This window comes from Carassius auratus, chromosome 35 (assembly GCF_003368295.1).
Source record: "Carassius auratus strain Wakin chromosome 35, ASM336829v1, whole genome shotgun sequence".
Taxonomy (NCBI): Eukaryota; Metazoa; Chordata; class Actinopteri; order Cypriniformes; family Cyprinidae; genus Carassius; species Carassius auratus.
The window spans coordinates 11,571,942-11,588,393 of record NC_039277.1 but is presented as its reverse complement, the minus strand read 5'-3'; positions in this window follow the sequence as shown (position 1 = coordinate 11,588,393).

The window sequence follows — 16,452 nt, the reverse complement described above, 5'->3', positions numbered from 1 at the left end:
AGAGCATCAACGGAGTAGTGCAAGTGTTTTTGTTTGTTCCCTGCATTTCAAAGATGCTTGTTTTACAAACAAGGTCCAGTTTGACGACGGATTTGCGTATCATTTATTTCTTAAGGATGATGAATTCCCAACGAAAAAGGGTCACGATCATGTGTTGGAACCACAGGCGGTGAGTAAAACTGCTTAAAATATCTCTGCCTCCTTGTTAGTGCGTCCGCCTCCCATGCCGGAGACCCGGGGTTCGAGCCCCGCTCGGAGCGAGTCGTTGCTGCTGCTGCTCTCGTTCAGTTTCAGCCTCGGGATCTGATTCTGTTTTGGATGATGGTTTTTTTCCTCACGGTAATGTCACAACTTCCAAACGCTCTCAACGCAAAAGCCTACTGGCGCTCGTGATTCTTTAGCTCCGCCCACATGTCACGCCTCCAGCCGGTCGTGTTTTTCCAGGAAAAATCTGTACAGACTATCTTTCTCTTATGAATATAATAAAACTAAACACTTTTTGGAGTTATGAAGGATGCAGTACTACTCTATAGGTACTCAAGATTAACAGGATATTGAGTGAAAACGAGCATTTCACCTTCCCTTTAATGAGAACTTAAAGCTGCAGTAGGGAACTTTTGACGCTCTAGCGGTTAATAAACAGAACTGCTTGCGTCTTGCGGAAGAACAGCATAGCCGGAACTACTTCTCTCTGTTTATGTCTATGAAGAATCACAAAGGTACTGGGTTACTCTGCCGCGGTATCCCCGAAGCAATCTAAAATAGTCTGAATATAAACACTTATTATAGGTGCACCCTAGTGATTCAGGACAAGCCAAAAACACGGTTTGGAAAATGGATTCATGGTGTACTCGCTTATTATATACATTTTTCTACATTTTGAAAACAAACAAAGTTACGGACCGCAGCTCTGATTGGTTATTTTTTACCAGGAGCGATGGAGTTTCTGCAAATGGCAATAGGACCACTGGGAGGAGCCAGAGGAGCTTGATTTTTTTCACAGATTATCTGTCTCATATTCTACTGTCTGGACATAATGACAGGTTTAATAAATATGTAAAAAAATTTTTTTTACAAAAGTTCCCTACAGCACCTTTAAGTTTAGTTTTCTTTTAGCCGAAATATGCTGCGACTACCTCCATAACCTGCCCATAAACAAACAGTAAACAGCTCTGAGGACATATTTTAACATCAAAAGTATTATTATGCTGTATCTTTATGAATAAATTCATTTTACGCAAAACATTAGGCTTTTCCATCACACGAAGAGACCACATGATGCTCGTTTAGGACTCACACCACGCGCCTGTATGATGCTTTGCATAAAATTAAACGATATACAGCACAGTAACGATTTTATAGATTAAATAAAATGTACACAAACCTTTATTTTACCAAATAAATGCATCAGTTCGATGGCGCTTAGAACTGCTCTCTCCTAAAGAAGACGCAAAATCCCCATGATAAATAACTCCAACCCGATGGGTTACATCTGACCCATCTGAGTAACACTTAACTACCCAAACATTGGGTTGTTAACATTTGACCCAGGAGCTGGGTAACACTAAAACTACCCAAAAACTTAAAAAAAATAATAAAAAATAAATAAATACAAATAAATACAAAAAATAATCCCCAAAAATGCTCAACTCAATATTTGGGTTAGGGTTATAATCCAGGATTTGTATTTATTTATTGATTTTGCATTTTTTTAGACCAGTTGGTTTATTTCTCATAATTATAAACAATCCTTAAGAAAGTATTTTAAAGCTTTTTTTATGTGAACATCATATGCAGCTGACCTGACAAAAGAAAACTCTTCAGTCTAAACATTTTTAAAAGGTATAGCCTGGACATCAATCTCATTTATGCTGTCACACTGCCTAAACGGCACATAAAAACCAATGTTGCATATCAAAATGGGTCTGAGGGCAGCGACGACCTTCACGATCAGACAGAGGGAAGGGTACACCATCAGCAGCTCTTCTTGATCCATTATTATAATTTCTCGTCAGCAGTTTGTCTCTGGTGACATTGGCTGATGTGGCTGTAATGATGCTTTAGTATTCAATATCTTCACTGCTGTTTCATACATTTTATTATAAACCAAAAGCAACATCAGAGATTCTCTGCATGTTAAAGCGGTTCTGATCCTAATGAGAAATTCAAATTGGGGAAGCCCATCTCATCTTCATTCTTCTTTCCCTTGTGTAAAGTGATGTAGCCGTAAGCAGTCATGCAGAATTCATGGAAAGTGCCTCTTGCACCTGAAATAACCAGACTGGTTAAAGATCTGGGCAGCAACGTCTTCTACAGTGGGAGGTATTTCTCCTATCAAAGAGTTGAGCCAGAATGTGAATTTGAGATGAAATCTCTAAATCAAACGTTAGAGACAGCACAATCTGAGCAGTTCAGACAACCCTCTGATCTCTGTTCTAACAGTTTGTTCAACCCAGGTCTGCTTTTAGATAAATGGATCATTTAGCTTCTCAATGGACCATGGGCTTACAGAAAAGAACCACCCAGAGAGCAATACTTGTTTGCACCTTGAGATCGATTGAAGTATTTGTGACCATATGTTTGTATACCTGATGCCCCCCCCCCTCATGTTACTGAATACTCTCCCTCTCCCTCTCTCTCTCTCTCTCTCTCTCACACACACACACACACACACTTTGTGGTGCTGCTCATATTTAATTTCACCAACAAACAGAAAAAGGTGACAAATTTCAGTTTAGTTTAGTTCGTTAAATAAAAGCAATGTGGATGTGCTTAAAATCTGTTTGCAAAGAAATCTGATTTTTGATCTGGCTACATATGCCTACTTTCATTTTACATTACTTGTTTGTCTTCTAAAATCTTTATTAATTATAAACGTATTAATATATTATTAATAATAAACATTTTATATTAAAAACGAACATTAAATCAATTCTAATACAATTTAAGTTAATTATATTTATTAAAAATAAAACCCATCTAGCCTTTAGTCATGAAGTGTTTTGTAGGGAACAGTCAATAAAATGCATTCAACAGCTACTACATATGATATAACTTTAATTTATGATATTTGTGTCCTGATAGAGTTATGGCTCCATTAGCTCTTATGATTAATTGAGCACCAAGTCAATTTGCAGCAGCCATATTGCTTTCCGCCTGACTGATCTGATTTCAGCTTAGTATTCAATGAACCCAGTAAGCCAGATGTCTATTAGAAGTGTGAGGAGGTAGGTGCCAGACGTGTGTTCAGCTCATTGGAATTCACCTGTACGTCACAGATGTATATGACAGTAGTTAGAGTAATTTAGTGCCAGGCTGACATTTACTATCCTCGTAAATGACATCATATGGCTTTCTTTGGTGTTGACTGAGATCTCTCTGGTGAGTCGCCATTTGAGCACATGAGCACATGGCAGTGACCTGAAGGAACAAAGACGCTCATCAAAACCTGCGTATTATAATTGTACTTTCGCTCTCTCTCCCAAGCCGAACACAAGATGGTTATAAGCTGTCAAAACTTCATAAAAATCATGTTAAATAGTCTTCCTTTGTGTGGTGTAATTGACACCAGACACCGAGACACCAGAACTGTTACCTGCTAATGATGAGGAATCTCACACAAGAAGTTAATGAGATCTCGCAGTTTCCCACACAGTTACCTCATTACTGCCAATTCTTGATGACAGAACAGTGTCCTTGTGAGAAATTCATCAGTGAGGCTGACAACGAAAGTCACTTCACAGTGATTGTCATTGTCATTCCCTTCTTCACTGAATTGAGCCAAGATTAAGGATAAGGTTTTTTAGACTGCAGGCGTTTTACTGATCAGCTAGCTAACCAATAATGAAAAAACAAGCGTAAAAGCCCCTGGAAGTCACAATCGATAGCAATGTGCTCATTCAATCCAATTCAGGAGGCCATATAAGCAGTTGTTACTCTTTCCAGATGGAACAGCCTCAACATATGGAAGCTTGTTTGGGAGCAGCACCAAATAAAATGTGGCCTATAACAGCTATTGCATTTTATATTGCAATTATCAAAGCAATTGTGGCCTACATCACATGTGGAAACACAATTATTTGGCCAAGTGCAAATACAATGTACAGATCCAATAAGATAGCAGTGTGGCTGATCAAATGACACATATAGGTCCAGAGGAAGAATGAGAAGAACAAAGAGTGATTCCTTGTTTGAGCACGATCAAAAGTACAGAGGTGGGAATGTGGGAAGGGCAGAGTGAGAGAATGAATCAGAGAAAGAGGACGACAGCTGGCAGTTATTCCCGCTCTTGTAGTCTGAGCCATGAACCTCATGGCAAAAATCACAGATGCTAACACAGCACTCAAAAAAGGTGAAAGGGACAAAAACCCTTTAACACAGTGCTCAAACTGACTTTCGCACTATTACACTCTTTTTTTCTCCCTGAAGAGTCGTTTAGCTTCTGCTTTCTTCCTTATGTTGTGAACGTAATGAATAAAAATTTGTTTTCATATCATCGCATGTCACAGTTCATCATTTCTGTGGCACAAGCCCCATCACCTATTGTAAAAAATAATTATGATCTTCAAACGGGTTTCCCCGAACACTCTCCGTCTGCCATTAGTTGACCAAAATGGACAGCCCTGCTCTCAAACACTGTTACTGTTTAGTAATGAGAAAATTGGCTTTTAATTTCTTCATCTTTGAATTACGTTCAACAAAATGAACTAATCTTTCATTAAGTCATCAAATTGTTATCTTTTCAAATTCAAAACCCACAAACACGTCCACATAAGAAATCTTTGACCATATTCTGAATTAATAAATGAATAAATTATCAGAAAAATAAATGAGTCCAGAGTCTTGCGTTCATTAGTCATGTGACAAAACTAGAAATAAACAATTTTAAGGAGTATATGTTGTTATGCAGAGAAAAAAAAAAAAAAAAAAAAAACACCACCTGAGGACAATCATCAAGGTAGCCTTGACATTTTGCCATTCCATTAATTACATTAAAGAAGTAAATCATTGTGCTCTTGCTTGTTAAGTTACAGATTTTTTTGTACAGAGTAATTTAGTCATTTGATGCCAATTTAGAAGTTTACTGAGGCCCCCTAGTGGGCCATTGCTATAAAAAAGGCAGCCACTTAGATTTAGTTCTTCAGATTGCAGATTTTACAGTCGATATCAACTTATTCATTTCAATAACAAAATTCTTTATAGCACAAAAATAAACAAAAATACCTTTTGATGCCAGCAACAAAATATATGGTACGTTCCCTTTATTATTATTATTATTATTATTATTATTATTATTATATGCTTAATTTGCATTTAGCATTGTTTTTCTCAGTTTACACTATCAGAACAGACCTGTGAATAATTTTTGGGTAGGTAAATTTTTTTGCGACCAAGAAGTTGAGGACTTTTAATCTAGAGTATGTGACATTTATTATATATTTTTATATAATAAAATATAATACCCCTCCCAATTTATAAATTACTATTTAATGTTGAATGTTATACACTGGAGAAGAAAAATAAATCAGTCTAGAAACAACTTTCACACACTGCATTAAATGCAAAAAAAAAAAAAAAGACTGAAAAAGTCATTTCTTGTAAAACCTACTCCAATAATCTTTTTTTCAAACTAAATCTGTTTTTTTTTTTTATTTTTTTTTTTACAGTGAACAAATAGTTCATTCCTACTTAAAGACAGAACAGTTTAAAAACATTACAGACAAAAAAATTAACAATTTTAAGAGTGCACCAAGAATGTAAAGATTGTAAAGCCCACCACTTCAGAGAAGATGGGACAATGAGAGCCTCATTCTTCTTTGCTCCCCGTCCGTACAGATATGACAAAGTTAAATTAAAACTTTCATTTGAAAATATCAAGCCTTTTAGGGAGGTAAACATGCAGCTGGAAAGACTGTTTCATTGCTTAAAGTACGTTCCATCTCAGAAATAGCTCTCTAGTACAGTTCATGCGTTTTGATGCATGTCCATGATGCATGAAAAACAACCCTTGTGTTTAAATGGCAACTAAACAGTGCATGTAGACTCAGTCCACTAGAGGGAGCACTTTAGCATTAATTCAATACTAATTGAGGCATGATTCCTTCTTGAAGCACAATAGGTGTCGCTGTGGGATTTGTTATAGTGCCTAACTGTCGTGGAAACCCATACTTCCATATAGCTTATCGAAAGTATATAGTGTTATACATTAAACAGTATGCTAATGTGCTGAAATGTGTGCAAAAGAAGTAGAAGAGAAATACATTTTAATTACAGTAGTGTGCCGTTTTAGACCCTACAATTTAAAGGGTACATAAAAAAACTATAGAGTAGTACTGCATCCTTCATATATCCAAAAGGTCTTTAGTTTTATCATATTTATAAAGAAAAATACACCTTTCCGATTTTTTCCGGAAAAAGCTGAGCTCCTGTAGGCGTCCAAAAACGCACTTATTTGGAGGCATTCTCGAACAAATCCTATATGCATCACTGCCAACGGTTTTGAAGCACGTTGATGTGCGCGGTCACGCTCTCCTCTGGTCAATGTGTGCGCGCGGGCGCACTTTTCAGGGAGAAATGGTTTATGCTCCTTGACCTCTACACTGTACCTCTATACTGTATATATTAAAAATATTTAATATAATATACAGCAATCATTGTGCAGATGCAGCTGAAGCTGAGGGGCGCTAAGGGTCTCTTGCAACACAAACTGTTAGCAAAACACTTGTGAACTGTGTACAATTTCTTTCATCGTTTCAGAGTCATCTCCATGCTTTTCAACAGCATTACATCGACTACACCTAACTCATACAGTGACACAGAGAAGAACATTGCATTTTGAGAGCAGACATTAGAGTTTAGGATAAGAAAAATACTTTTAAACAGCTTGACAGTCATGAAATTTCATTTGCTACTTCTTGGTCATTCTCAGTGTAGAGTGTAGTGAAGTTCACATTCTTTTAACCTGGTATATATAGATGGTTTTAAAGCTAACATAAATTGACTAAATAATGGACTATCCACTGAAGTCCAAATTTGAATTCATAGTCTCTTTAAAATGTTGCCATGTTTGGCAATGGACAGTGCTGCAAATGCTGAAAGTAGGCAAGAGTGCTTTCATCTCTGTCAGCGCAATCACGCTACACTCTTTAATTGGCCGAAAAAGCCTGCCAGACTTAATTTGCCCTGTATTTAAAGTAAAGAGAAAAGATGGAAAGTAGGACAGAGTCTTTTTTAAAGTCACTTGCTGAGCTGATGCTTCAGTGGTACTCACAGTATTTGGTTTTGCATTTTGTGCAGACCTCACCGTGCGATGGAGGGGATACTGCTGATCTAGTGCACTTGTGGTGTATCTGAAGACAAATGAGAGACTTATTTTGACAAGGTGGCAGCCATTTTCTTCAGTGAGATTTGTTAGTGTGGTATGTTCAATTAGCCATAAAACTTACCCCAAATTGACCATAATTTGGATTCTCTCAAAAGCAAAGCCTAAGATCAGAGAAAACCACGCTGGAACCTGTTCTTCAGACGGACCATGATCTGTCAACCCAGCTGGAGAAGTATAAAGGGGAATTCACATATTCAAAGGGAACCTCCCTTTGTTCCATCTCTTCTGAAACACGCTGACAAGCTGAAAAGAATATGTCTAACATGTGCCTGTTGGCCACATCTGACTTTTTAACAGCAATGTAAATTACACAATTTGTGCTGTTATAAAGCCACTTCACACATTTCAAACCCAGACGTTCCAACCAACCCAACCCAAATTTACACTTAAAAAAATGTTTGACCTAAAGATCTTACAATGAAATGTATTTGAATATTATGCACAGTCTGCATTTTTTTAGGAAAGAAAAAACTGGTTGCATATGTTCAAAATTTGTTTCTCAATTAAATGCCACATTACAAAAAAGCTTTAGACTTTAGCTGCCCTCTTATCTATTTAAACCTATTGTTAGGCCTTTAAATGGATTTAATTTAAGAGGCTAATATGGAAACTAGCTTTGCTAAAATAATGAGTAGCTTTTAGAAGCTGTCAGTAAATTAGTTTTTTATTATCATCTAAGATACAGTATGTACCCTATAGGTTTAAGAAATGACATTTCCGAGACAATGTCACCATGAAATCTCTGCGAGACCCGACCCGAGAGCCGACAGTTTTGTGTTTACAGAGTTTAAAATCCTTTTTTTTGTTTTGTAAGTCTCTAAATAATTTAGCTCCCTATAGGCTATTTATCTGAACTGCTTTCTTTACATAATCTTACTTCAGCTCTTAGATCTGGTAGACTTAGACTGCTCACTTTTCCCAGAATTAAACTAAAACAAAGGGGTAAATGTGTCTTTGCTGTTATGGGCCCTAAACTCTGGAACAGCTTACCGCTTAACTACTTTACAGGTTTTTAAATCTTTACTCATAAGGCATTACTTTTCCATCACTGTCAATGTCCCTTGCTGATCCACCTTAGTATCAGTATTTTGTTGGTAATTTTTGGCTTTTAAATGTTGATATATCCTAATGCGGTTTTGTTTTTAGCTGTGATTTTATTTATTTATTGATTTCCTATTACATCTTATTTTATCTGATGTTGTAAAGCACATTGGTCAGCTGCTGCTGGGGTTAATAGTACTATATAAATAAAATAAATTGAAACTTAATTCGCATAACTGTTTAGTATGGTCAGTCGTTTAGCATTTCCATGGTAAAACAATTGTCAAATATTTAATGTTTTACTACTTCTTACCTCGCTGTCTTAACGTTAACGTAACGCTTTGCGCTGGAATTCGCGCCTTTGCTTCCATGATTCGTAAAACCCTCATACTTTGATTTGATTGGCCATCCCAATCATTTTGACATTGACGCGCTCTGAGGAGGTGGGGGATACTCGCCCATTCAAAAATAATTTGAACTCAAATTAATATTTAATTTCCACATAAATATTTTTAATTGACTGAATAACAGTGCTGCACGCCGGGTTCTTTGTCAGTGTTTATTTTGCGATAATGACCCTCTGATTACATTTGCATTGCACAAAAATCAAAGAATCACGTAGGCATAATTTACTGAAATAAAAGACAGATTTCGAGAAAATGGCTTTTTAGTTTTGCCCGTTATAGGTGTCAGTCCAACGAGTAAAACGAACCGAAATACCAAAGAAAGCTGGTGGTTTGCTCTTTTAATAATGTATTCTTTTAGGCTGGCTCAATAAGTCAGTTTAGGTGAACAGAAACCCTCTGATATAGGCCTAACTGTAGGCCACAAGAAAATAGAGCAGTTTAAAATGATTTGTACAAAATACGATTGGAGGGTTTCAACCGCTGCATAATGTTAATTAAAGCTGAAATCTGATAATTGGTCAGTTTATTTTAAGCAGCTGAAAGAGACACTCTACAGTGGCAAGACCCCCGCCTGAAATCATATTTTCGTCAGCCTTAATCGTATTTAAGTTGCAGCGCTTTGGCTAAATCGTCTCTCCAGAAAGTTTATAAGGGAGCTTTCTGTTTTGCCCAGCTCCGTTCTGCTCCATTACCAAACACCGCACGCCTGCTTCATGCTGTGGGTCTGTCTGCAGTGTCTCCCATCATCCGCAGTGAAATAAACTGAGTCAACAACTCACGAGTCGAGTAACTGTATTATTATGTGCAATTAGTCTGGTGAACATTACACAGTGAATGGGTGAATGTAGCTGCGGCCACAGTGCACTCAAAATTAAAGGACCAAATTAGGCTAGAAGCAAAAAAACGTTTTTTGTAGCCTGGTGACATAAAGAAACTTTTTTTTTAATCATACAGAGAATTTTTATTCCCACATTCTTTACAACAGTGAATCTCAGCCTTTTTTGAGAATAGCAATCTATCTAGTGTATCTATTATATTCTAATATATCTATTCTATTATATTCTGACAGAAATGTAGCCTTGATGAAGGTGATGAAATCCTTAAAAGAGGAATACAGCACCAGAAATCCCAGAATAAAATGTTCTTGAATTAGCTTAATTATTAAATACAAAAGAAAATGTACATACTCTAAATCCCATGATATCAGTATTCTTTGAACCTAAAATTATTCTAAAATATTAAATTTTCCAATAACTATTCAGTCAACAAGAACCAAATGGTGAACCGAATGTCTTTAATTGGTCTTGCAGTTAATTTGCACACTATCACATTCTTTTTATGCATTTCCACACACACGCACACACACACACACACACACACACACACACACAATTTTAACAAGACTAGTGGAGCAACACAAAACGACCACACAACTTGAGTGGAAAGAGTTTCTATTTTCTAAAAGTGTTCAGTTCAATCCAGCACCATAAATGCATAAGACCTGCACAGAAAATGCCACATTCACTGATAAACACACATTTTTCGAAAATAAAGGATTCATCTTATTGTTTAGGGGTAAAATGAATCTGATTTGGGGGTTTGAACTCTTTTCTTGGGCATCTTGAAGGCACGTTGCCCATGGTTTCACAACCTGGTACCAGCAGTGAGGAACTGAGGAGCATCTTTGATAGCCAAGATTAAATTGAGAAAAGCATTATAGCCTAAATTTGATTAGGTGAGCCATAATCAAATCAAAATGAGCTTGTGAGAGTTGGCCTTGCGTCACAGATTCAACACAATTTCCTGAAGGGTGAAGGGATAGACAGCAGTCAACGGAATATGATCAGACAAAACACACCACAACAGACCGGTCTGAGAGACACGGCGGAGGAACACGGAGAGGATTCTTTCATGTCCTTGTGTACGTAAATGTCAACTTTCCTTCCTGAGAACGCAAGGCCTAAAAGTTTGCAGTCGTGTGTTCGCTTTTTGAGTCATAACTTTCAGAAAATACATTGAGTGCAGAAGAGAAAGACATCTGAAAATAACCTTCATAATGTCCATCTTCCAACGAGTCTGAACACCACATCAAAGCCATTTTGGTAATTTCTCTGAGTAACTTTAACTATTACGACACCGCATGATGGCATTATCTTCCACACAGGAATATTAACCATTGTGCATCAGCTTTATTACATCGGCTGTACGCTTTTTTATTCAGATGGCCCTTGATTCAAATAATATCTCTTGCTATTCATAAAGACCAAATTACAATCTGAAGAGAGGAACCGGGCTCTTGGTCTGCATGAGCTGAAACTAGCCGACTAATAATGATTGACCTTTAACTAGCACAGCATTTTAGGGCTGTGAAAAACCCCTCATGATTAGTCCTTTTATTCCCGTTCACATTTTCAATGGCACACTCTTATCCCCACGTTTCCCACTTTGTGTCTTTTAAGAGCAATTATTGGCCTTTCCATTAGGCTGCAGAGAGCAGGCTCGGCTTAATTCACTCTCTGTCCAGCAGTGCTTTTATACAGAAACATTTTGTTCTCATGAAGAAAAAAAAATGGAGTGCCGGAGACAGACAGACATGAAAAATCTTCATATCACAGTATATGAAGTGCTACATCTACCCACCTACTTTCCAAGTGAATGCAACAAGTACTCAGACATAGAGACCTTTTAGTGGTGAATATTCTTCTCGTGGTCTTATAATATACATCCTAGTCTTTTGAGATCCAATGTCTGAGACCATTTGCATTTATAAATCTAATTCAATGAAGTTTCCAATACAAATTGTATTATCAGTATATTTCTTTTTTCATAAATCAATTTCTTCGTGTTGATTATAAATCTCATATTTTCACTGCACACCTTCAGACATAGTTTGAGGATGAAATCGAACATTAGTTAAAAAACAAACTTATGCATACATTCTTTTTAATTTTTTTTTAAATTTGTTTGGGAAATTTCAAAGCTATGGCAATGGTTTCAAATTCTAAATTTAATTTTGTTTTTAACATTGTAGTTAATTCTTTAGATATCAAACTAAAAATGATTTTTTCATTGTTGATTTGTTTGTTGTAACATTAACAAAGGTTTATATTTAAAAACATTAACCAAGACATTATATTATAAATATACAGAAATATATTTTTTTATATATATAAAAAATTATATATATATATATATATATATATATATATATATATATATATATATATATATATATATATATATATATATATATATATATATATATATATATATATATATATATATATATATATATATATATATATATATATATATATATATTTTTTTTTTTAGGTTAATTATTTATTATATTATAGGCTATTATCTTATGTTAATTGTTGATTTGTTTATTCATAATAAATAAGTATAAGTAAATACTGACATAAATCAAGAATAATAAATCTTGTGAAAGTATTGTTCAATTTTAGTTGAAGATACTCAATGCAATGTAAATATTCCAAACGTAATATTAATGTAAACCTTTGGCAAAGGACCAGCACCACCCTCTCAACTGTACTTGTCAACACCAAACACCTTACAGATCCCATGAGATGGATGTATGATACTCGTTACTTTTGTCCCAGGTCTGAAGCATGTCTAGGCCTGCCTGCGAGGGGCGAGATCTCTTACCACTGCTAGTAGCTTGCCATCTGGGTGTAATCCACAGCTCAAATCAGGTAATTAGATGGTGTCTCACAGCTGGTGTCTAATCCCTCTGTATAGCAGAAGACACAACATACATGATACATACAGTATCTATGTGTGTGTTGCATCTTTTATAGCATTACTGCCAGCGGTATCACACCCCTAATTATAACTTGTTGTTCTTATTCAACAATTCTCACTTCCCTGCGGGTAGCTCATTCTCTGTGTGTTTGGAATGGTTGGTGTGAGGTTTTACATGGCTGTGATTCCCTGATTCACTGAGAAACTATGCATGTTTAAAGTGTTGCATTTAACTTGTCTGATGGTTTATGACTCAATCAATTCACTTGAGCACAGACACACACAAACAAAGTAACGTTAGAATGTTTAAACAACGGTTTAATTAAACATATACACTATTTTTCAAACGTTTGGAGTCAATAAGATTTTTCAAATGATTTTGTTTTGTATTAACATTTTTGTGTCTTTTATGCTCACCAAGGTTGCATTTATTTGATCAGACATACAGTAAAAACAACACTGTTAAATATTATTATTATTATTATTTTAAAATACATACAGTTTTTTAAACTATGGCTCCATTTGTCAAAACTCTACACACCAAACCACTAAACACACACACACACACACACACACACACAACATACAAAACGTCACACATATCTTGAAATCAAACTTAAAATATTTAGCCACATACATGCCAAACTACACACAGATGTGTTTTGTAAAACAATACTGTATACACACAAACACACACACACACACACACACACACACATATGTGTGTGTATATATATATACGATTATATACTGTGTGTGGGTGTGTGTGTGTGTATATATATATATATATATATATATATATATATATATATATATATATATATATATATATATATATATATATATATATATATTTCTCAAAAGAGTTTTGATTTCTAAGTGAACAAATTGTGTTTTCATAAATGATCACTGGGTGTACGTCATCAGTAAATGAGTGTGGCATTTTCCCAAATGAAAATAAAGTGCTGTCTTGAATGATGAGTGTAATGTAGAGAACTGTTTTGAGTTTTGCAAAACGTTTTTTTTTTTTTTTCAATAGCAAACTGAGTTTAAAGCATGTAGTGTGCTTATAGCTTTGCAGACTTGGTCTAAATATTAGGTATACGAGTGAATAGTACCACTTTTACAATATATTTATGAATAAAAACATTTTCTTTTAAATCTAATGAAGGAAAAAAAACTCTAATATTCACAGTTAGTGGTTTGCTCCCTATAGCGAGCATCACTGAACATCATTAATCATATGCATTCCTTTGCTGATTGTATTTGAATTTAGTCTGGTTTTACCTGCATGTGATTTTTTCTTTTTTTTTTTTGTACATCATCTATTGTTTCTCTCAGTGATTCCACCCTACAGGTTTTCATGTTTCTTAAACTGAGCTGGAGCTGCAGGGTGTGGGAGTGCTCGTGTGTTATGTTGTTACCATGGCAACATACGATGATTAAAAGTTCTACATGAGAGTTCCTATGGGACAGACAGCAGAATACCGACAGCCCAATAACACAGTGAAGCAATCAGAAAAGCCCACGGCATATTTGTTCAACCTGTCGGCATAGTTTACACTAGACAGTGTGGGAAACTGCACTTTGACCACTTTATCCATGAAACCTACCCTCCCAGAGGAAAAACTGAATCTTGACAAGCAATGCATTAGATAAATAGATTGCAGTTAAAATCTGATTTATACTTATTCTGAATAGTGCTGCTATTAAACTAAAACTATTCAAATGGTCTTTGTTAAGTGAAATAGAGCTAAAATAGAAAGTACTAAAAGTACTAAAAAAAATGTTTTAGACAACAGACTAAAACTGAAAAATAAATTAAACCTAAATAGAAATTAAATTTTAGGAACAGAATAGAGAACTATAATTCATAACTGAAATATAACACAAACTTGAATCTAAATATTAATAAATACTATAATAGTATATAAATAACGCTAAAATAAATATCTATCATAAACCCACTTTAAAGCAACATTTGTTCTGTGTGTTTTATGAATTAAACCAATTCCTGGCATAATTAGCAGTGATAACTGCACATGTTTTCAATAATATAGTAACAGGTTTGCATGTTAAGAGCAAACGCACAAACTTGGCTGCTTGACAGGATGAGATTTCTGCTAGAACCGTCCAGAGCCAAGCTTATCATAATATAAAAAATACAGAAGATCAGACACAGATCAACACATGGAAATGTTCAATAGTAAATGTGATAACGTAATGAGAGCAAATGAGATGGAGAAGAAAATGAAAAACCTCTTAACATGACCAATAAGGTCTGTGAATGGAGGAGATGGAGATGGTGGTGGTAAGTATAAAGGACAGAGGCTCAGCTTGTTGCTACCCCTCTGAATTGATGGTCATTTTTCACTGATGTTTCCAAAATGTTTACTGTGTTGACATCAAGTAAAGACCATAAGAACTACAGAATCACACAAAAACAGAAACAAATACTATATAAACCAAATGCGAAACCATTTGAAAATCATTTACCTCATAACCCTTTCAGTGAGATGCACAAATACAATAAAGAGAAGGGAAAATATGGCAAAAACTGCAGGCTGCGTCCTTCACAAAGCTGCACACACTAAATGGGTCATGCTTTATGCAGTCATAAGTTCCTTTAAAAATAAAAGTCCTTCAAAACCTTTCAATGCAGTAAAGTCAATGCAGATAATAAATTCTATTTAAATTAGCAGTCCTTCACAGAGCTGGGACTTTAAATTATTTTGTAGACGTTTTGTTGTTCCTGTATTGCAGATGAGCAACCACTCAAAAAAAATACTTCTTGCAGACATCAAATAGACGTTTCAGAGTTGTACGTGTGCTGTCAGGGACAACACTACAAAAACAAGTTGTAAGTAGAAAAATTTGAAGCTCTCCTGAGCTCAAACACAAAAATACTGATCGGGTCAGTTGCACTGATCCTCCCAAAAAAAAAATAATAATTGACTGAAATGGTCACACTGTAAAGCCCTATTCCAAATATTGCCTATTTTGGTATTGTAAAGGATTCTTATAGTAAAGGGAGTCTATATAAAGAGTTAAATAATAATAAATGATAATGAAACAACCACATCATCATGTGAGTATGTTAATGAAATTTTTAATTCGCTAAATATGTGAGCTCAAATCAAATTAAACCCTTGTCCAAAGCTAAAGCTTTAATTTCCGGCACAACTAATCTCATCCTATCATCTTGCCATGTTTTCCTCATGAGCTCGTCCTAAATCAACTTCCTTTTGCCATTGCTGGGCCGCAGTGACAACAGCACAGACATTCCAGTGGAGCGTCACACTCTTGGTTAGATCACTGCTGAAACATTCCTCTGGCACAGCTGAGGAATGAGGCTCTCTGGACTCACTAGTGGATTTTGGCTAAACTATAGTGTGAGTTCAAACACACACACACACACACACACACACACACACACGTTTATTTTTGTGAAAAGTGGGGAAATCCCATAGGCGTAATGGTTTTTATACTGTACAAACTGTATATTCTATAGCCCTTCACCAACCCTACACCTAACCCTAACCCTCACAGGAAACTTTGTGCATTTTTACTTCCTCAAAAAAAAAAAATTTCTGTATGGTTTATAAGCGTTTTGAAAAATGGGGACATGGGTTATGTCCTCATAAGTCACCCTCTCCTTGTAATACCTGTGTCATACCCATGTCATTATACAGAGTTGTGTCCTGATATGTCACAAACACAAGAGCACACACACACACACACACACAAACACACACACGGATAACTCCCAGTTCACCACTTTGCTTCCAATTACAAATTCATAGCACATTAGCGGAGTCATTCTCTTCCTTATTTAATTGTTCATCCATCCAGTCA